Raw genomic sequence first — 20,747 nt, 5'->3', positions numbered from 1 at the left:
TCCAAACCTACCCGGATTTGTGGTAGGATGCCAACGCCTTCATCAACCACGGTCCTGGTGCTGTGGTCCTGTGCAAGTCCAAGCACTGTAACCGGGTATCACACCTTCATCTCTGCAAGCCTGGTTTTCATTATCAGTACATGTGAAGCCTTTGAGGTTTCACATGCCTTCCTTTGTGCCCTTTGCTGAAAATAACCTGCCCCTCCATTTCTGTTGGATGAAATCTTTCAGACCCACCTTGAATGCCACCGCCTCCAGGAAGCCTTCTCCCAATTTTCCTTCGGCTATGAGGAGGAATCTCCTTCTCAGGGCGCCTCTGCACATCTGTTTACATGCACATTCCTGCCCGGCCTCAGCTCCTGCACCTACTCCGGGTCGAGGGTGGAGTGAGCCTCGCCCCACAGCAGTCCACGCCCGTCCTCCCGCCCTTGGTGTCTGGTGCCCAGGGGCCAGCACCAAGGCTTCCCGCTCGCTTCGCTGTTTCCCGGCACCCAACGGAGCGGGCGGATCCCGTTCTGCCAACACCTTCCAGCTGACCGCTATGGCACCCAGCCCCGTCTCTTTGCCCTGCTCCAAGGGGGTCGGGCGCGGGAAGGAAACTGAGGTCCAGGGCCCTGCCGGCGCCCCTAGCGTCCACACCGCGGACGAATCCCCGCGCCCCTCACAGGTCCGTACAACTTCCCTTCCTGGCGGGTTAATTAATTTATTTTTATTTTTGGAAGGGAGAGGGCGCTCCAGGGCGGGGAGGAGGGGAGAGGAGGGGGCGGGCCCAGCGACGCCATGGGCCGGGAGCCAATGGTGAGTGGGGGCGTGGCCACGGATCCTCGCTGGTCGGAAGGTATGTGGACAGCTGCTTCCCATCGGTCTGCTCCCGGAGCTCGGGGGTCGCTGGCTTTCCTGCTGCAGCCGGCGCGGGTGGCGTGGGTGCCGCGGGCCCCAAGACCGAAGCAGTCGGGCTTGGGCCGAGCGGCCGAAGCGGGGAGGGCCGGCTGGGGGGGAGCCTGTTGGCGCCGCTTGCCAGTGTCCCCGCCGAGCCGGCTGGTGGGGCGGGGGTCGCCGGCTGCGGCCTCGTGGGTGTCGCTGCGCCCTGGGAGGTCTTGGCCGGCCAGCAAAGAGCCTCCACTCTGGCTGTGCCTTTTTATTTCCTAAAAAATACTGTATCAAAGGGAAGGGGGGACTCCGTGCGCAGGGCGGGCTGCGGGGCGGCGGCGGGGCCCGGAGCCCAAGCTGGCGGATCCCAGCCGGCTGCGACCGGGTGTCCCCAACGCCTTGCCGGGTACGGCACCTAGTGCCTCCACCCGTAAAGTTGTGGGCCGCGGTTGTTACAGGTTCGGGAGGCCGCTCTGCCTCGCCGGCCCCGGGCTCCTGAACTCCGGGCTGGGGTGTGGACCCGGAGCGCGCGCCCCCCGCCGGGCCCCCCGCCGGGCCTCGCAGCCCGGAGTGGGTCCCTCCCCGCCTACTCGGGCAGCCCTGCTCCCTCCTGGCCGCGGCTTGGTCCCCTCCGCCCAAAGCTGGCGGAAGCGGGCGCGGCGCGTGCCCACGAGGGTGGCCTGCAAGGGGCCGTGAAGGTCGGCGCCCGGGAAAACAGTCTCCACGCGCGCGGGGCTGGGAAAGGGAAATGCATCAGCGGGCAGGAGGGAGGGGGGCGCGCCTAAGAGCCAAGACCAGCCGCAGTGGGGAGCTGAACCGAGCCAATTCTTCAAGCGCCCACCGGCCTCCGCGCCAGCCCAAACTGTTTACTATCTGCTCCGCCGGCGGCTTGTGCCAGCGGCCCGAAGGGGACCAGAGGGCGGGGCCACTTCCTCTCCACCCACCTCGGGCTCCCCGGAGGCTCCGCCTCCTCTTGTCTTCCACTGGTTGGGCGAGACTCCCGTTTTCCCTTCTCGGATGTAGGTTGGGTGGTATTTTCCCCGAGCTCCGCCTAACAGGAGGGCGGGCTGGAGTTTAAGTTGCTAGGATTTTTTTTTGATGAAGGAAGGGGGAGGGGTCATGCGCCTGATGTCAGGCGCAAGGTCCCTCCCCTCCTTCTGATTGGCGGACTGGGGAGTCCCGCCCCCTCCGCCGAAGAGAACCTAGAGGGGAAGTCCACCCCCCCTCCCGCGATCGGAAGCGCGCTCCGCACATGGGTGAGGCCCGCCCAGCTCCTCCAACTGCCCTCCCGCCCGGAAGTGTGGGGCTCGGCGCCCTTGGTGGGGGGGAGCTGGGAACACCGTGGAGGCACACAAAGATTCTTCCAAGGCTGGAGATCCATATCCCTGGGGTGAAGCTAGGCCGTAACCGTGTGGAGTGGATTTGGGGAACGCTTAGCTCTGGAGTTTTGCAGGCATGGAAAGGAGGGGTGGCTCTGACCTGCCCCATGAACTAAAGTTCGGATGCCGTAGCTTGTCTGTTCTGCTCCTTTGCGTCTATTAGCTTAACCCTGACAACCTTGAGGACGGCTGTGTCCTAAGCTGGCCATATCCAAAACCCTGACACCCTAGGGTTGGAGCCTTGGGAACGCACGATCCAGGGAAGCTCGTGCCCCGCGGCCAGGGGTAGCCGAGACGTCCTCTGTCTTGGTTTCGGGGTGGCTTTGGAGTCGAGGGGAGGAAGGTGGCTTTAAGCCAGCTTAGGGTGCTGCGTCCACATCAGTTCCGAGCGGTTTGGCCCGTTGCGTCGATTTAACTTATTTTTAGAGCTTTGGGTCGGCCCGGTCTTGGCTCGGTTAAGGGGAGGGTGCTCCCACCTGCCGGCCACTCATAGAGTGCGCAACTCGCTGCCCTAGCCACGCGGCTCGAGGCCATCCCTGGAGTAGAGCCACCTGTTGCCAGCGTTAGTTTCTGGCCGTCTCCGCTGGATCATCTGGGGAGGACCGTGGCGGACCTAGGTCTGGAAGGATCCTTTTTGCAGGAAAAAGCGGGAACACTGGGCCCGCCCCTTCTGGCGCTGCGAGAGCGCCTCCAAAGCAAGGCCAGGATGGACCCTAGTCCCGTTTAGTGAAAAACTAAAAGCAACTAGTTATCGCAAGCACCGTATGTGTTCGTGGCGTTTCTCGCTACCCAGAGAATGCCTAGGGACTGCCACCAACACACTTTGGCGGAGGAGGCTGAGAACAGCCGTTCTTTTTTTAAAAAAAAAAAGTCTCGCTATGATGCCCAGTTGGCCCAGAACCCCTGGGCGCCAGGAATCTTCCCGCCTCAACCTCTTCAGGAGCTGAGATTACAGGCGCTCGCCTGTGCACACTCGTTCTTGTGTTTTGACCCTAACTCGGGAGTTTTCATGCTCTCTTCGAGAGAGCTCGTTTCTGCGTGGTCTCTTGCGATTTTTGCCTCTGGCTCTCAGTTCCTGCAGCCCGAGAATGCTTCCCGATCTGCTCGGGAAATCGTAAATGCCTTTCTCCTCCCCGCTGCTTCCTGGAGGCTTGCAGGGCAGCGGATTCTAGGGGCCGCCCTGTTGGTGATCCCCGCCCTCCTGAGCCTTCAGGTTTAGGGAGCAAGAGGCGTGCAGCCTTCCCCTAGCGGCAGGCTGGCAACCCCTGTGGTTACTTCTCAGCTTCGGGCTCTATAAACCTGAGTTCTGTATTCTGCTTGCTGAAAGCTGTGGTCGCTCCAGATACTGGTGTTTATGGGAAGGCAGCACGCCTAAGTTTAAACATGACTGGGTGGGAAGAATGAGGCTCTCGTTCATTGTTTTGCTACGGGAGCCCTTCGGGATTGGCAATGCTACTACTGCCTTTCCCCTGCTAATCCCAGGGTCTCGAGTCTCGCTGCTGCGCCGCGCACCCCTCCTGTTCTGGCCCTTGGAACTCTGAGCTCCAGTCTCTAGTGTAAACATTCCACAAAAGGACTGGTGAGGTTCAGCCCTCTCTCACAGGGCGGAATCGGCTCCTTCCTGGACAGGCGACTCATCCAATGGAGGGGCGACCGGCGTCGAGCTAGCCAATCAGACTGCTGGGGGCGGGGTCTGGCCTGGCAGAGTGGTGGGAAGGGCCTGTTTCACTTACGGACATTTTACCCCACATCAGTTACTTACCTTCCTAGGGCAGTGGGAGAGCCAGAGGTAGCTTCCAATGCGAAGGCCGGCGGAGGCGGGAGCCGATTTGTTAGGCCTGTGGCTCAGGCGGTACGGGGCGGGATATGTGGAACCCTCCAATGAGACGTGAAGAGCTTCCCAGTTTCCTCCAATAGAGTTGCGGTTTGGGGGTGGGATTCAGCGAGCCATCTCCAATAGGCGGGGTTGAGTTAGGGACGCTCCCCGCCAATAGGGGCGTGGAGAGGGTGAGCGGCTCCCCCTCCCCTCCTAGCCGAGGGGGAAGGGGCGGAACGTGGGCAGGCGGGGCTCAGTGATTGGCTAAGCCTTTGACGAACGGAAATTGTGTCCTATGGCTGAACGAAGCTGAGCCTTCCCTTGGCGGGGCGGGCCTGGGGAGTGGGCGGGATTTCCCGGGTAACAGAGAAGCGGCCGCGGCGGTAGAGGCAGCAGAGACGGTTTCTCCATCTTCCCCCCTCCCCTTTCCCCCTTGGAGTTTCCCTCCCTCCCTCCCTCCCTCCTTCCCAGTCTGGGCACTAAGGCCTGCGACCGCTCCGTGAGCTGAGAGGAAGCTGCCAGTCCGCTTCGGCGGGCCTGCGCCCGCGCTGTTCTCGGGCCTCCCCGCTGAGTGCGAGGTTCAAGCTGAGGGGACGCGCAGCGACGAGTGGCTGAGGAGCTTTGCGGTGAGAGCACGCTGGGTCGGGTTCGGACGGCAGCCTGGGTGGCGGGTAACGCCGGGCTCGAGGGCGTGTATTTGGTGGGGGGGGCTGACCTCCTCGGCTTCCCGTAGAGCGCCGGGCGGGAGGCGTGTGGATGTGTGAGGGGCGGGGGCGGAGCGGCGCGCTCGGCGCGGGAGGGGGAGGAGAGCGCAGCCCCGGTGCGCGGAGGGGGCGGGCTCTCGCGCCGCGTTCGGGGGCGGGGCCGGCGCGTGCGGCTGTGGGGAAAGGGGCGGGGCGGGGGCTCCACGGGCGGCCGGCGCAGACCCCGCCTCCTGCTCTCCGGTGGGCGGGGCCTCGGCGACAGCCGCCCTGCGCCTGCGGGGTGGGGGACCGAGAGGGGGCTCTCCCGCGTGCGGTTCCGGGCGTGGTGGGGAGGGGGCTGAGGTCTGTGTTCGCCTACTGGGATCCGGTTGGCTAGAAGCGCGGGACTGAGCGCTATGCCCCTCCCCTTTGACCCCTCCCCTCCCCACCCCCAGGTTTCCGCCTCCTCGGCCGGTAGGCGGTGCTCGGGGAAGCCCGCTGTCCGGTCTGCGGGTCTGCCTGGGACTCGCAGCGCCTACATCTGCCCCGCCCTAGGTCCCGGTGGGAGGGAGAGGCTCTGCTGCCTGAAGCTGTGAAGGTGTCCGGACGTACTCTTTGAGAGTCGGTTGTGTCTTCTTCCTAGGGCGTGAGGGCCAGTGCTGGTGTTCCCCCCCCTTGCGCTCCGCAGGGTGGATGGCTTCGTACTACTAGTACCGTGGGAGCATGGTCACAGCCACTCCTTTCGGTTGTAACTATGGGAAAGAGGTGCTCAAGGTCTTCTCGGGGGACAATCTGCGGTCGAGGGCGGCTGTCGATGTGACCACGCTTCCGTGCCGGTGGTAGTGGGGGAAGGGCAGAGTCTATAAAGCCCTAAAAATGTGGTCCGGACAACCTTTCCTGGAGTTCCCTTGATGTTCAGTGACTGTGGTTGTGCGGGGCGGGGCTTCCTCTGGACCAATGAAGTGGGTAGATAGCTAGGCTTGGCCACTGTTTCAGTGTTTTAGGACTTTAAACTCAGCCATACAGAGGCTATGGAAGCTCCTGTCTGTCCTTTACGAGGCTGAGATTTATAACAGGAAGGGTTGGATTTACATTTTAGTCACAAAACTATTTGTAAAAGGTGGTGATTTTTAAAAATTAATGTTTACTTTTTGGTGCTGGGGATTGAACCTAGGCTAAGCACTCATTCTACTACTAAGTCACACTCCAGCCCCAATACTTCTTTTCATTTATTTATTTTGGTACCGGGGATCGAACTCGGAACCTTGTGCTTTCGAGGCAGACTCGGGAACCACTGAGCTAAATCCCAGGCCCCTCAATACTTCTTAAAGTCAGACTTCGGATACAATACTCTGATTTCTTCAACACTTGGATTTTTTTGGTGCTTTCACTATATGGATGGTTCTGCTGTATAGGCTTAGCTTAGTAGATAAGTTTCAGTCCAAGGAAGCTACAGGTGAGAGTCTTTCTGGTTTTGTGTAATTGTTAGACCATCAAGACTACTTACTCTGCAAAGCTGTTTGTCCTTTTTAAACAGGGTAAATCTTGGACTAGTATACCCTTCTGTTTTGGACTTCCATGGTGTTACCTTCTAATGTTGGAGAGTTGCTTCACATTACATGAGTTTTTCTCTCCTGGTACTGGGATTGAACCTAGGCTGAATGCATGCTAGGAAAGCACTCTGGGAATGCTGACCTACATTCCCAGCCTTTTTAATTTTAGTTTGAGACAGGGTCTTGCTAAGTTGCCCAGGCTCATCTGGAACTTGGAATCAGTCCTCCTTCCTCAGCCTCCAAGTAGCTGGGATTATGGTTTGTTTTTTTCTTTGAGGTAGGTCTTGCTGTATAGCTCAGGCTGGCCTCAAACTCACTGTGTAGTCCAGGCTGGGCTTGAACTGGTCGCTATCCTGCCTCAGCCTCTCAAGTGCTGGTACTATACACGCACACCGCCACACCCCACTGCTAGATGAGGTTTTTTGCTCTGACTGGATACATGATCTCATCCTATTAAGAGAAATTAAGCCAGCTGAGACAGACGGATGTAGAATTCAAGGGTAGCCTGGGCAACATAGTGAGACCCTGTATTTAAAATATATATATATATATATATATATATTTTTTTTTTTTTTTACGTTATCATGAGAAAGTAAATGCAGAATCAGTATTATTATGCACTGACATCTGGATGAGCCACAGGTTAATTATCTAGATTTAAGTTTTTGTTTGTAGGGGTTTTTTTTTTGTATCGGGATCGAACTCGGGACCTTGCTCTTTCAAGGCAGACAGCGGAACCACTGAGCTAAATTCTCAGCACTGTTTTATTGTTTTTTCGAGATGGGGTCTGCTATATAGTTCAGGCTGACCTTGAACTCACTGTGTAGGCCAGACTGGCCTTGAACTCAAGGTGATTGTCCCAGGTATTGAGATTACAGGCCAGTAACACCATGCCCATCTTGGGCTGGAGTTAAAGTCTAGTTTTGTGCTTTGCTCAGTAGGGATTGAACTTTTGGTATTCTGTGCTATACTCATGAAGAAGGTAAGTCCTTCCTCCTCAGCTAAGGAAGTTGCAAGGGCAGTGGTAGCATCTTAGTGATGGGTGTAATGGAATTGGTGTGGAAACAGAAAAAAACTCTGGGTGTTTTATTGATTTAAACTGACACAGTGGAGAATAATTGACTTTTGAGGAAAGTTTGGTTAGCCCACAGTTATTTTCACTATTTGCAGTGCTGTGTGCTGGGACCTAATTCATGCTCCTACGGAATATATTATCTGCTTGCTGGGCCTGGTGGCACACACCTATGATCCCAGCACTTGGGAGGCTGAGGCAGGAGGATCACTGAGAGTTGGAGGCCAGCTTGGGCTACATGGTGAGTTGAGGGCCAGCCTGAACTACAAAGGGAGACCCTGCCGCAAAAAAAAAAAAAAAAAAAAAAGGAACATATTATCTGCTTGGTGTGGCAAGGTTACAAGTCCCACCAGGGCTTTAAGAATTCAAGTAAGAATGCCTCTTATTCTCCTAGTATCAATATTCTGTGCCATTGTTTTCTCCAGAGTTAAATACCCTAGCAAGATTAGCCTTTGGTAATTCAAAGGATTTTTTTCTCTTTTTTAATTTTTTTTTTTTTTTTTTAAGGCAGTCTCACTTTGTAGTTCAGGCAGCCTCCCAAGTCTGCCTCAGCCTCCTGAGTGCTGGGATTACAGGTGTGTGCCACCACACCCAGCTTAGAAGGTTTTAGTAGTTCACCTAAAGAGTAAGGGGGTTTTTTTGTACCAAGAATCGAACTCAGGACCTTGCACTTTCAAGGCAGGCTTGGTGCCACTGAACTAATCCCCAGACCAAGAGTAAGACTTTTTTGATTGCCTTTTTTTTTTTTGATACTGGGGATCGAACTCTGGACCTTGGGCTTTCGAGGCAGGTGACTTGGCACTGAGCTAAATCCCCACGAGAGTAAGACTTTAACAGGAAAGAATTAGGCAGTAATTTGGTAAGATTCCTGACAATGCATGGTCTTGTTTATATCTTCAGTGCATTGAGACAGTATGCTGGAGAGCTGTGGAGGGTGAGCATTAGTACCTGGAAATTTCAGTTAGAATTAAAAGGTTATGATCATAGCATTTGATAGTCAAATGCAAAGCTTTTCAGTTTTTTTTCTGGGTTTTTTTTTTTTTTTGGTACTGGGAATCGAACTTGGAACCTTGCACTTGCTGGGCAGGCCCTGGAACCACTGAGATAAATCCCCGGCCCAGCTTTTCAAGTTTTTCAATTTTCATTTGTGGATTAATTCCACCAGTTAAGAGTTGATTAAACTTCACTTCCTGTATGTTTTTAAAAATCATAGTATAGCATATGCTTTTTCATCCGTAGCCTCTTCCTTCCTCTTAAATAATAATAAATGATTACATTTACTGAGCTCTTACTGTGTCCCAGATACTGTGTTAGGCACTGTCCATTTACTGGTTTTTCTTGACAGCTGACAGCTTTGGGTGTTGAGAACAATGAAATGGATGTTTTAAAGGTGAGGGAGTGGTGATGCAGAGAGGTCAGAAACAGGGGAAGTGGCCAAGCCAGGATCTTAACTCAGCCAATTGGGTTTCAGAGACTCTTAATCCTATACTTCAGCTGTCTCTGGTCTAGGAATAGGGAACAAGGAAAAACCATTTTGCTTTTAAAAATTTTTAAATTATGGTAAAATATGCTTAACAAAATTTACCATTTTGATTATTTTTATTTTGTTTTGTTTTTTTGGTACTGGGGATCGAACTTGGGTCCTTGCGCTTGTGCAGCAGGCAGCGAAACCACTGAGCTAAATCCCCGGCCCCATTTTGATTATTTTTAAAGGTATAGTTCAGCAACATTAAGTACATTCAGTTGTGGGGGGGGGCAGTCCTAGGGATTGAACCCAGGACCTTTGCACTGAACTTCATCTCTACCCTCTTTTAATTTTTATTTTGAGACAGTTTTGCTAAGCCATTGAGTTGCCCAAGCTGAACTCAAACTTAGAATCTTCCTCAGTCTAAGAGTGCTGAAGTTACATACCTGCTTAAATAGCTGAGTCAACACAGGAAGTCGTTCTCCAAGAGGTTTACACTCACATAAGGAAAGGCAAGTAGACACATGATTTTACTGCGTATCTGTAAGGCATGGGTTCCATAAGAATCAAGTACAAGCAAGCATGGTGGTGCACACCTATAATTCCACTAGTCTGGGAGGCTAAGGCAGGAGGATCACAAGTTCAAGGCTAGCCTGGGCAATTTATCCAGACCTTGTCTCAAAAAAGGCCAGGGACATTGTCCAGTGGTAGGGTCCCTGAGTTCAATCCCAGTATCACACAGACACACAAAAAGATTATTAAAAAATAGGTCGTGGAGTCATTCTTAGGACAGGTAAACCGAGCATGGTAGTGCATGCTTGTAATCTCAGCACTCTGGGTGGCTGAGACAGGAAGATTGAAAGTTGGAGCCCAGCCTGGGCAATCGAGTGAGATCTTGTCTTTGAAAAATAAAAGGCTGGGAATGTAGCTCAGTGTGAAGGCCTCTGGTTCAGAAATCAAGCACAAAATGCTGTAAGGAATTCAGAGGGAGAAAGAGTGTCTGGAGGTAGAAGAAGGGGCTTTGCATGAGAAACCAGGAAAGAGGTCTGATAGCATAGATCCACTTAAAGTGAATGTTACGTGTCCTTAGATATTTCACTCAGAGAGCACCTATAGGTATTAGAGGCAGTGGTTTGTTAAAGTTGAATTCTTTCTGGAAGTCACTTTTTCCAGAGTGAATGATGTTTTCTTCAGTTTGCTCACCCTAATACTTTATTTAGGAATCACATTAAAGAAATTACAAGTTTGGCATATGTTACTGTTAACTTGTCTTGTTCAAGTATATTCCCATGGTTAACTGTTTTTGTTGTTGTTGCTGTTGTTGTTGTTGTTTGGTACCGGGGATCGAATTTGGGTCCTTGCACTTGCACACCAGGCTTCGAAACCACTGCGCTAAATCCCCTGCCCTAACTGTTGTTTCTTAATACTGTGCTTTATCTCTTCACATGCCTTCCTGTTTCTCTACTTTAAAAAATTAGTACAAGTTAAATTTTAGGATTTTTACCTTGTTATAGTTTAAATAAGTTAAATATATTAACTCATCCAGCAACGTATAGATATTTCAAGGAATTTTACTTTCCTCATAGGCATTTTTCTTAAATATGAATGCTGACTTTAGCATTTGCCTAATTGATTTTTTAAAAATGCATTAGCATACTCCTTAATCCTAGCTTCTGGGAGGAGTGAGGTGGAAGGATCACAGGTTTGAGGCTAGTATGGGAAGCTTAGGAAGACTGTCAAAATAAAGACCAAAAAGGGCTGGGATGTATGTAGCTCAGTGGTAGAGAGCTTCTGGGTTTGATTCCCAGTATTGCAAACAAGAAAACCACTACATTAAAAAAGAAAATCTTTACTTCCTTTAGTTATATAAATTTCTTTTTGGCTTTCTTCAAAGATTAGCTGTGAGATACTTGTTCTCAGTCTGTTACACCAAATATAGAGGATTTTGTCCTCGCACATTTGTAGGGCAAACTGATGGTGTCTTTCTTTACGGAGAGCTACACCATTGGTTCACAGTCCATCTACGATGAGGTTGAACTTTTCTTTCTTTCTTTTTTTATTTTTTTGAGGCAGATCTCACTATGTAAGCCAAGTTGACCTCGAATTTACTAGGTAGTCCAGGCTGGCTTGAATTTACAGCAGTCATACTGCCTCATGCCTCCAAGTGCTAGGATTACAGGCATATGCAGCACCACACCTGGCTTTGGGTTGGACTTTCTTTTGATACCAGGATCAAACTCAGGACCTTGAGCTTATGAGGCAGGCGCAGTGCCACTAAGCTAAATCCCTAGCCTGTGTTGGACTTTCTTGATAGCCTCATAGCCTCTGCCCAGAGTGATGCTGGCATACAGTGAGTACTAAACCAAACTAATGGCATGTAAAGATTTTCTAAGTAGAGGCTACCCTTGTCTGGTTGCATTTGGCTTAAAGGTTAGGCATTTATTGGTGGGTGGTAGAGATTTCTAACTGCCCTCCTCCTGTGTTATACGCCCCACTCCCATTGTCTCATGCCCCTGCTTGTTACTTGTGTGTACCAGCATCGTGACTGACAGCAGACCCTTGCTCACTCCTGCTAATGGTCTCCAGGGCTAGACTTGATGTCATCCAGGCTGGTGAAAGATATTCAGGACTAGCCGGGGATTTAGCTCAGTGGTTTCACTGCCTGCTGCGCAAGCGCAAGGACCCGAGTTCGATCCCCGGTACCAAAAACCAAACCAAAACAAAACAAAAAGATATTCAGGACAACCCCTTAGCTGCAATTCTGAAATGGAAGGTGTTTGTTTGCTTGTGGTAAGTTTGATTCCTCAGCTAATTTAGGAGCACAACCTGATCTAGGCTGTCCTACTTGGTATAGAAATGTGTTTGATTATGGAGAGCTACTCCAAGTCCTGGCTGGAAGAGGAATATATGACCAAAATATACAGTGAATGTTTAAAATTTTCAAAATTACCACAGTGAAAGCTGAGCATGGTGGCCCATGCCTGTAATCCCAACACTCAGGAGGTTGAGGCAGGAGGATCACTGCAGCTTCAAGACCAGCCTGGGCTACAGAGTAAGTTAAAGGCAGGCCTGAATTACATAGAGAGAGGCTGTCTCAAAACACAAAAAAATTATAGTGAAAGATACATTGTCATTAATTCTCCACATGGTACTCCCCTTTGGTCCAAACACTTTCATCCCATTGTTCTACCCACTTTCGGAGCAGTTCCAGAAGTCATCTTTCCTGCATGTCTTTGAGCTTTGATAAAAAATATAGTGCATACAGCTGCTGAGTGCCATCCAAGGTAAAGGAGGGCTCATAGAAACATGACACTGTGTCCTTATCCACCTAATTCATTAGATCTGGCACCATGTGACTTCTGGCTCTTCCCCAAAGTCAAAGTGACCATGAAAGGTAAATGTTTTGGGGTCGGGGATTTAGCTCAGTGGTTTCACCGCTAGCCTCACAAGCACAAGGACCTGAGTGTTTGATCCCCGGTACCAAAAAACCCCCAAAAAACCCCGAAAGGTAAATGTTTTGAATTGGTTCAGGACATCAAGGCAGCCATAGCAGCACAAGATATTCATGAAAGGACTTATAGAACTGCCTCAGAAATTGACCAGAACAATGGGATAAAGTGTGTGTGTGGGGGGGTATTTTGAGGGGAATTGATGGAAATCTGTTTAAAAAAAAATTCACTATTTTTTGGTCATACCTCATACAATAAATGTACTATATTGCCTTTCTGAAATCCAAACAATGCTGACAATTCTCAAATTCTGTCTCTAGCAGGGAACTTTCCCTCTACTACAGGCCAATTATTATAGCCAGTGGCCATTTAGTATTTCCTCTTGAATAGCTAACAGGTTATCCTTGATTGTTTCTCTGAGTATTACATCCTAGTTCTTATTATGACCTGTAAGTACAGAGCTGGTGTAGCTCCTCTAACTACATTTCTTTTTTTGGTACCAGGGATCGAACTCGGGACCTTGTGCTTTCAAGGCAGGCAGTGGAACCACTGAGCTAAATCCCTGCCCCCCACTACATTTCTTCCTAGTAGTCTTCTTATTCTTTTCCAGCCAGGCAGTCTTATTGCTATTCTTGGAAGACATCAGTGTTTGTGCCTCAGGGTCTTTGCATTTGATGTCCAATCTGCTGGAATGCTTCCCCATTGAATTCCACATGGCATCACTAGCTCCCTCACTTCCTTTACTGAAAACTTAGGTTTTTTGTGAGATATCTTAGGCTCTTATCTAAAATTTCAAAATCCCTACCCTGTGTATTCTGCTTAGCACTTGTCACTCTTTCACATTCTAAACCCTGTTGTTGTCTTACTTATTGTCTTTTCTCTCACAAAAATTTAAGCTTCTTGAGGGATAGGATTTTTGTTTTCTTTATTACCATACCGCCAGTTCCTAGGATACCCAGCACATAGCAAGCATGTGCTCAGTAAATATTAAAGGATGCATGCATGCATAAATGAATAATTTGGTTTCTACCCCAGACAAGGCAGTATGTAGAGAGCAGTAGAGAATACATAGGGAGATGATTACAGATGAATGTGCCTATGTGGGGTGGGCAGAATTATAGCTAATACAATAAAAGCCGTTAGAGATGTAATCTATCTACTTTACTTTTTTGTGTATGTGTGGTATTGGGAATTGAACCTGTACACTGAGCTATATCCCAAGCTCCTTTTTTTATTTTGAAGCAGGATGTTGCTGAGTTGCCCAGGTTGGACTTAAACTTGCAGCCCTACTGCCTCAGTCACCCAAAGTGCTGGAATGCAGGCATGTACTGCTGTGCCCAGCTTTTTTGCTTGAAATTTTTTTTCCATACTGAGCTACATTTTCAAGTCTTTTTTTTTTTTTTTGGCAGTACCTGGGATCAAACTCAGAACTTTGCACTTGTGAGGCAGCCATGGTGCCACTGAGCTAAATCCCCGGCCCTTTTTTTAGTTTTTTGAGACAAGATCTCATTAAGTTTCCAGGCTGAGCTTGAACTTGCCATCCCACTGCTTCAGCCTCCCAGCGTGCTGGAATTACCATTGTGTGCCACCACACTTAGCTTATTTACCTGTCCTCTTAAGGACCATTTTAAATCCTATTCAAAATACCTTCCTCCTCCTCTTCCTCTTCTTTTTCTTCAGGTTACTAGGAATCAAAGTTGGGATGCCATACCACTGAACTACATCCATAGCCCTATTTATTTTTTATTTTGAGAGAAGGACTTGCTAGCTTGCTCAGGCTGTCCTGGAACTTGAGCTTCACCTGCCTTAACCTCCTGAGTTGTTAGGATTACAGACACGCTCTACCACACCCAGATGTAATGTTTTCTTTGTAGCTGTAGCTGGTGTATCTCTCCTATTGCTCTTTATTGTTTCATACTATTTTCAGTTTTAGAAACCTTGTCACCCTAACTAAACATTAATGGCCTTCAGATAGCAATACAAGATTTTCTTTTATATTCCTTGCTTTTTTTGTTATTTTTTGAGACAGGTGTCACTGTGTAGTTCAGGCTGGTCTTGAACTTATCTGTAGTGCAGGCTGGCTACCAGCTTGTGGCAGTCCTCTTCCCTCAGCTTCCCAGATACTGGGATTATAGGTATGGACTACCATTCCTCACTTGTATTCCTTACTATTTATACTTAATTTTTTTTTAACTTTTTATTTTAGACTCCAAGAAGTTTACAAAAATATTACAAAGAGGGCTAGGGATTTAGCTCAATGGGGGCTAGGGATTTAGCTTAATGGTTCTGCCACCTGCCTCGCAAGCGCAAGGTCCTGAGTTCGATCCCTGGTATCAAAAAGTAAAATAAAATAAATATTATTTGGAAAAATAATACAAAGAATTGCTATCTTTTTTCTTTGTATGTGTGTGCATGCACGCACGTGCGTTTATCTGTGTGTGTTGCTGGGCATTGAACCCATTGGTAGAGTACTTGTCTAGCATGTCTGAGGCCCTAATTCCATCCCCTAAGTCCATCTTGTAAAATCATTTAACTACCTCAGTTTTAAAATTAATATTGATAAAATTATTACAAAATTAACTGAACTAGTTTCCTGTTTACTTTCTACCTATAACATCAGTATCCATCAGACCCTAGTTAGTTTTTTAGTTTCTTTTTGAGCAGTAGTAAACTACTTGTCCAGACTTAGTTCATGGTTTATTCTTTATTGGAAGTCTTCAAGGGAACAAAGAAAAGTTGCTTTTTTTTTTTTTAAAGGAATAAACTCATTTGGCTGTTAGCATTTATACAGCTAAGATATGTTATAGGGTCTTAGTTATCTTATTATTTCTGAATGTTGAAGTACTTTGGTATTTCATCATCTTCAGATTTACTTCATCATTTCTTTTTTTTTGGTACCGGGGATCGAACTCAGGTCCTTGCGCTTGCCAGCAGGTGGCAAAACCACTGAGCTAAATCCCCGGCCTCTACTTCATCATTTCTTTTTTTTTTTTTTTTTTTTTTTTTTTGGCTACCAGGAATTGAACTCCAGTCCTTGCACTTGCGAAGCAGGTGCCAGAACCACAGTTAAATCCCTGGCCTCTACTTCATCATTTCTTCCTGGTTCTTAAATATGCATCAAAGGACTAAAATAATTCCTTTTTTTTTTTTTGATACCGGGGCTTGAACTCGGGTCCTTGCGCTTGGGAGGCAGGTGGCAGAACCACGGAGCTAAATACCCGGCCCCAAAGTACTAAAATAATAGGAAAATGGAAGACTGGTGGGATTGGCTAGGAGGATTACACCATAGTGAAATATGTTGTCACTGTTACACTTAGTTTGCTTCCTGCTTTGCCCAAAGCATGATAGTTGTAAAGAAAGGTGGGAGACACCATCTTAAACATTAAAGGTGTTCCCATTTGGGGAATCTGGAGAAAGGGTAGATGACAATTCTTTGTTATTATTACTACTTTTCAGCCTTCTTTCAACATATTTGAGAATTCATGATTTTTCATTTTCCACCTATAATGGCAAAGAGAAGAAATCTGACAGAGGAAGACATTTCCTAATTATTAGAGGAACTATAATTTAGTAAAATCAAATGTATAAGCCTACTTGCCAACTCAGTCTTTAGTAATGATAACTGAGGTGGTTATTCTCAGACTTCAAAATTGAAGAGTGCACAGTGTACTTCTGAGGAAAAAGAAAAAGTTCATCTCCATTCTGGTAGTCATTTGGGAGGAAGAACTTGACAGTCTGATGTTGGGGGTCTAACCTAGGACCTTGCTCCGAGAGGGTTTTGCTCTGTTGCTCAGGTTGGCCTTGAGCTGCTGGCTCAAGTCATCCTTATGCCTCAGCTTTGAGTAGTACTTGCCTTGGATGCAAATTTTTTAAAATTTGTTTTCACATGATTCAGAGTTGTTCCTACTTACTATAAGGTATTCTTTCATCTTTTTTTTTTTTTTTGGTATCAGGGATTGAACTTGGGACCTTGTGGTTGCAAGGCATGTGGCAGAACCACTGAGCTAAATCCCCAGCCCATCTTTCATCTTTTTTAAAAAAATTAAAGTCTTTTATTGGTACATTGTAGGTATACAAAACAATTACATTTCTCATTGGGAATTGTACATTTACATAATGCATCTTGGTTCTTATTTTTTCCCCATTCCTAGCCCATCCCTTCACCCCCTCCACCCTTCCCTATTTACAGACTTAATTTCCATTTTTTCCATTTCTCATCATTTTTCCTTTCCCTTCTTTCCTTCCCCTACCCCTCCCACTACCCCTACCCCTTTGGACCTTTTCTTCCTATTTTGCATTATCGATTATTCATTCTAATCATTGGTACATTTTAGGTTTTTCAATATAATGACATTCATCATTGGACATTTGCACCTTTACATAGTCTCTCTTGGTTCTTATTTTTCACCCTTGCCCAGCCCTCCTTTCAACCCCTCCATTTCTCCCTATTTACAAAGATTTTGTTCCTATTTTTCCATTTTCTCATATTAATCCCATTCCCTTCTATCCTTTCCCCTAGCCCTCCCACTTCCTTCCCCTTTGCCCCTTTTCTTCCTATTTCACATGACCTATTATACATTTAGTCCTTATTTACACTTTCAGTTTCTCACACCAGAGAAACTATTTGGTATTTACACATGTGTGTCCTATTTATTTCACTTGAGTATCGCCTCAATGTGCATCCACTTAGCTATAAATGACTCTAATTTTCTTATTTTTTATGGCTGAGTAGTACTCCATTTTATTTTTTAAAACCCCACATTTTCTTGATCCAGTCTCCAGTTGATGGGCATTTGGGCTGTTTCCAAGTTTTAGCTATCACAAACTGTGCTGCTATGAACATGGGTGCACATATATCACTGTGGTATGATTCTTTTAATTCTTTGGGGAAGATCCCCAGCAGTGGAATAGCGAGGTCAAATGGGACTTCCAGTCCTAGTTCTTGGAGGTATCTCCATCCTGATTTCCACAGTGCTTGCACCAGTCTACACTCCCACCAGCAGTGGAGCAGGGTTCCTCTTTCCCCACAGCCCCGCCAGCATTTGTTATTGGTTGATTTCATGATAGTAGCCATTCTTTCTGGAGTGAAGTGGAATCTCAGTGTTGTTTTCATTTGCATCTCTCGAATGACCAGTGATGTTGAACATTTTTTCATGTATTTATTTGCTATTTCTACTTCTTTGTCTGAGAAATGTCTGTTCATTTCAGGTGCCCATTTTTGGATTGGGTCTTTAAATTTGGGAGGTCTGATCTTTTTAAGTTCTTTATAGATTCGAGATAGTAGACCTTTGTCTGAGGAAGAGCAGGTGAAGATTTTTTCCCACATTGTGGGTTGTCTCTTCACACTGCTGGTGGTTTCTCTTGCTATGCAGAAGCCTTTTAATAAGAAGAGATCCCATTTGTTGATTGTTTGTGCTAGTTCACGGGCAACTGAGGTTTTGTTCATAAAATCTTTTCCTACACCGATGTCTTCAAGGGTTCTACCTAACCTCTGTTCCAACTGGTTCAGAGTTTCTATTTTAATATTTAGATCTTTAATCCATTTTGATTTTAGTTTAGTGCATGGTGAGAGATATAGGTCTAGTTTTAATCTTTGGCAAGTTGAAGCCCAATTTTTCCAGCACCATTTATTGAAGAGGCTATTTTTCCTCCAGTGAGGGTGTTTGGCTCCTTTATTGAAGATGAGATGGCTGAGTGTGTCTGGCGTTGTTTCTGCATCTTCTAATCTGTTCCACTGGTCCTCAGGTCTGTTTCTTTGCCAGTCCCATGCTATTTTTATCACAGTAGCTTTGTAGTATAGTTGCAGGTTGGGGATTGTGATACCCCCTGCCATGTCTCTGTTACCTAGAATTGCTTTTGCTATTCTGGGTCTCTTCTTGTTCCAAATGAATTTTTGGATTGTTTTCTCAAGGTCCATGAAGTATGCTGCTGGGATCTCAATTGGAATTGCATTAAATCTATATAGCAGTTTTGGAAGTATGGCCATTTTCACTACATTAATCCTCCCTACCCAGGAGCAGGGGATGTCTGTCCATTTTCTGATATCATCTTCAATGTCTCTTTTCAGAGTGCCATAGTTTTCAGAGAAGAGGTCTTTGATTTCTTTCGTTAGGATGATTCCTAGGTATTTCAGTTTTTTGGATGCTATTGTGAAAGGAATTCTTTGCCCTATTTCTCTCTCAGTGAGTCTGTCATTGGTGTAGAGGAAAACTATTGATTTTTGTGTGTTGACCTTGTAACCAGCTCCTTGACTGAATTTGGTTATTAAGTCTAGAAGACTTTTGATGGAGTTCTTAAGGGTCTTCTATATAGAGTATCATGTCATCTGCAAATAATGACAATTTGACTTCTTCATTTCCTATCTTTATTCCTTTTATTTCTTTCTCTTGTCTAATTGCTATGGCTAATGTTTCCAAAACTATGTTGAACAAGAGTGGTGATAGTGGAGATCCTTGTCTTGTTCCTGATTTGAGTGTGAAGGATTTCAGTTTTTGACCATTTAGTATGATATTGGCTATTGGTTTTTCATAGATGGCTTCTATCAGTTTGAGGTAGAGACCATCTATTCCAATTTTTTGTAGGGTTTTTATCATAAATGCATGTTGGATTTTGTGAAATGCTTTTTCTTCATCTATGGAGATAATCATATGGTTTTTGTCCTTGACTCTATTGATATAGTGTATTACATTGATTGATTTGCATATATTGAACCATCCTTGCATCCCTGGGATGAATCCCACTTGATCAGGGTGTATGATCTTCTTGATGATCTTCTGCATTCTGTTTGCCAGTATCTTATTAAGGATTTTTGCATCTATGTTCATTAGTGAGATTGGCCTATAGTTCTCCTTTTCAGTTGGGTCTTTCTCTGCTTTGGGGATCAAGGTGATGCTTGCTTCGAGGAATGAATTTGGGAGTACTGCTTCCCTTTCAGTTTCATTGAAGAGTTTAAACAGTAGCGGCAGCAGTTCCTCTCTAAATGTCTTGTAGAATTCAGCAGTGAAGCCATCAGGACCTGGGCTTTTCTTAGTTGATAAGTTTTTAATTACATTTTCAATTTCATTGGTTGATATTGGGTTGTTCAGAATTTTTAGGTCTTCTTCGTTCAACTTTGGTAATTCATATGTATCTAGGAATCTGTCCATTTCTTCTGTGTTGTCCATCTTATTGGCGTATAGGTTCTGGAAGTAGGTATTGATGATCCTCTGGATTTCTGCTGGGTCTGTTGTCATTTCACCCTTTTCATTCCTAATTGCATGGATTTGGGCCTTTTCTTTCCTTTTTCTGACAAGGTTGGCTAAGGGTTTGTCAATTTTGTTGATTCTTTCGAAGAACCAACTCTTGGCTTCATTGATTTTTTTGTATCGTTCTCTTAGTCCCCATTGCATTGATTTCTCCTCTGATCTTTATAATTTCCTCCCTTGTATGAGCTTTGGGCTTGTCCTGCTCTTCTTTTTCTAGAAGCTTGAGGTTCAGCATCAGGTTGTTTAATTGGGCTTGTTCTGTTTTCCTAATATGCATATTCACTGCTATGAATTTCCCTTGTAAGACTGCTTTCATTGTGTCCCATAGATTCCGATATGTTGTATTGTCATTGTCATTGAATTGAAGGAACTGTCTGATTTCTTCTTTAATTTCCTCTGTGACCCATTGGTTATTCAGAAGTGTGTTGTTCAATTTCCACATGTTTATAAAATTTTTTGAGTTTCTTTTGCTATGGATCTGCAATTTCATCGCACTATGGTCTGATAATATACAGGGGATAACTTCAATTCCTTTGCACTTACTTAAACCTGTTCTATGTGTGAGTATGTGGTCTATTTTGGAGAATGACCCATGTGCAGCTGAGAAGAATGTGTATTCTGATTTTGTGGGGTGGAAGACTCTGTAAACATCTGTTAAGTTCATTTGTTCAAGAGTTTGATTGAGTTCTACTATTTCATTACTTATTTTTAGTCTAGTTAATCTATCTATTTGTGACAGTGGGGTGTTGAGGTCCCCCACTACAATTGTATTAGTGCATATATGACTTTTCATGTCCGTTAGTATTTGTTTGATATAGTTGGGTGCACTAGTGTTAGGTGCATAGATATTTATGATTGTCATCTCTTCCTCCTGGATTTTTCCCTTTACAAGGATGTAGTGTACTTCTTCATCTCTCTTCATCAGTGTTGGTTTGAAATCTGCTTGATCTCCAAAGAGGATAGCTACTCCTGCTTTTTTTCAGGTTCCTGTCGCATGGAGTATTGTTTTCCACCCTTTAACTTTCAGTCTATGAGTTTCCTTTTGAATGAAGTGTGTTTCTTGTATGCAGCATATTGTTGGATTTTGCTTCTTAACCCATTCTGCCAGTCTATTTCTTTTAATTGGTGAATTGAGACCATTAACATTGACCTTCTTTCATCTTTTAAGACCAAGACTTGCAGCTGAGCACGATGGCTCATCCCTGTAATCCCAGCT

General features: G+C 46.4%; 1 protein-coding gene and 1 long non-coding RNA gene across 5 annotated transcripts in view; one reads left to right on the top strand and one right to left on the bottom strand.

The window, feature by feature from the left end:
* The window catches only part of LOC147828340 (uncharacterized), a 30,037-nt gene extending 25,598 nt beyond the window's left edge, over positions 1 to 4,439 (bottom strand). The window contains exons 1-2 of the long non-coding RNA XR_015450942.1: positions 4,012 to 4,439; positions 238 to 1,921 (exon numbers count right to left, since the gene is read on the bottom strand). This is a non-coding gene — a long non-coding RNA (uncharacterized LOC147828340). The remainder of the gene's footprint in view (positions 1 to 237; positions 1,922 to 4,011) is intronic.
* Sin3a (SIN3 transcription regulator family member A) overlaps positions 530 to 20,747 on the top strand; it is a 79,259-nt gene continuing 59,041 nt past the window's right edge. The window contains exon 1 of one of the 4 annotated variants that reach the window (XM_087210248.1): positions 530 to 667. The gene's annotated coding sequence lies outside the window, so the exon portion shown is untranslated. Of the gene's footprint in view, positions 668 to 794; positions 839 to 4,428; positions 4,692 to 20,747 lie in introns of those variants that run through there. The other 3 variants (XM_087210247.1, XM_087210245.1, XM_087210246.1) reach the window with 3 other exon arrangements.

This window comes from Heterocephalus glaber, unplaced genomic scaffold, assembly GCF_053883595.1.
Source record: "Heterocephalus glaber isolate CG9 unplaced genomic scaffold, H.glaber_assembly_v1.0 deba00001140, whole genome shotgun sequence".
NCBI lineage: Eukaryota > Metazoa > Chordata > Mammalia > Rodentia > Bathyergidae > Heterocephalus > Heterocephalus glaber.
Note: the sequence above shows the minus strand (reverse complement) of the source record. Positions and strands in the feature narration are given on the sequence as shown.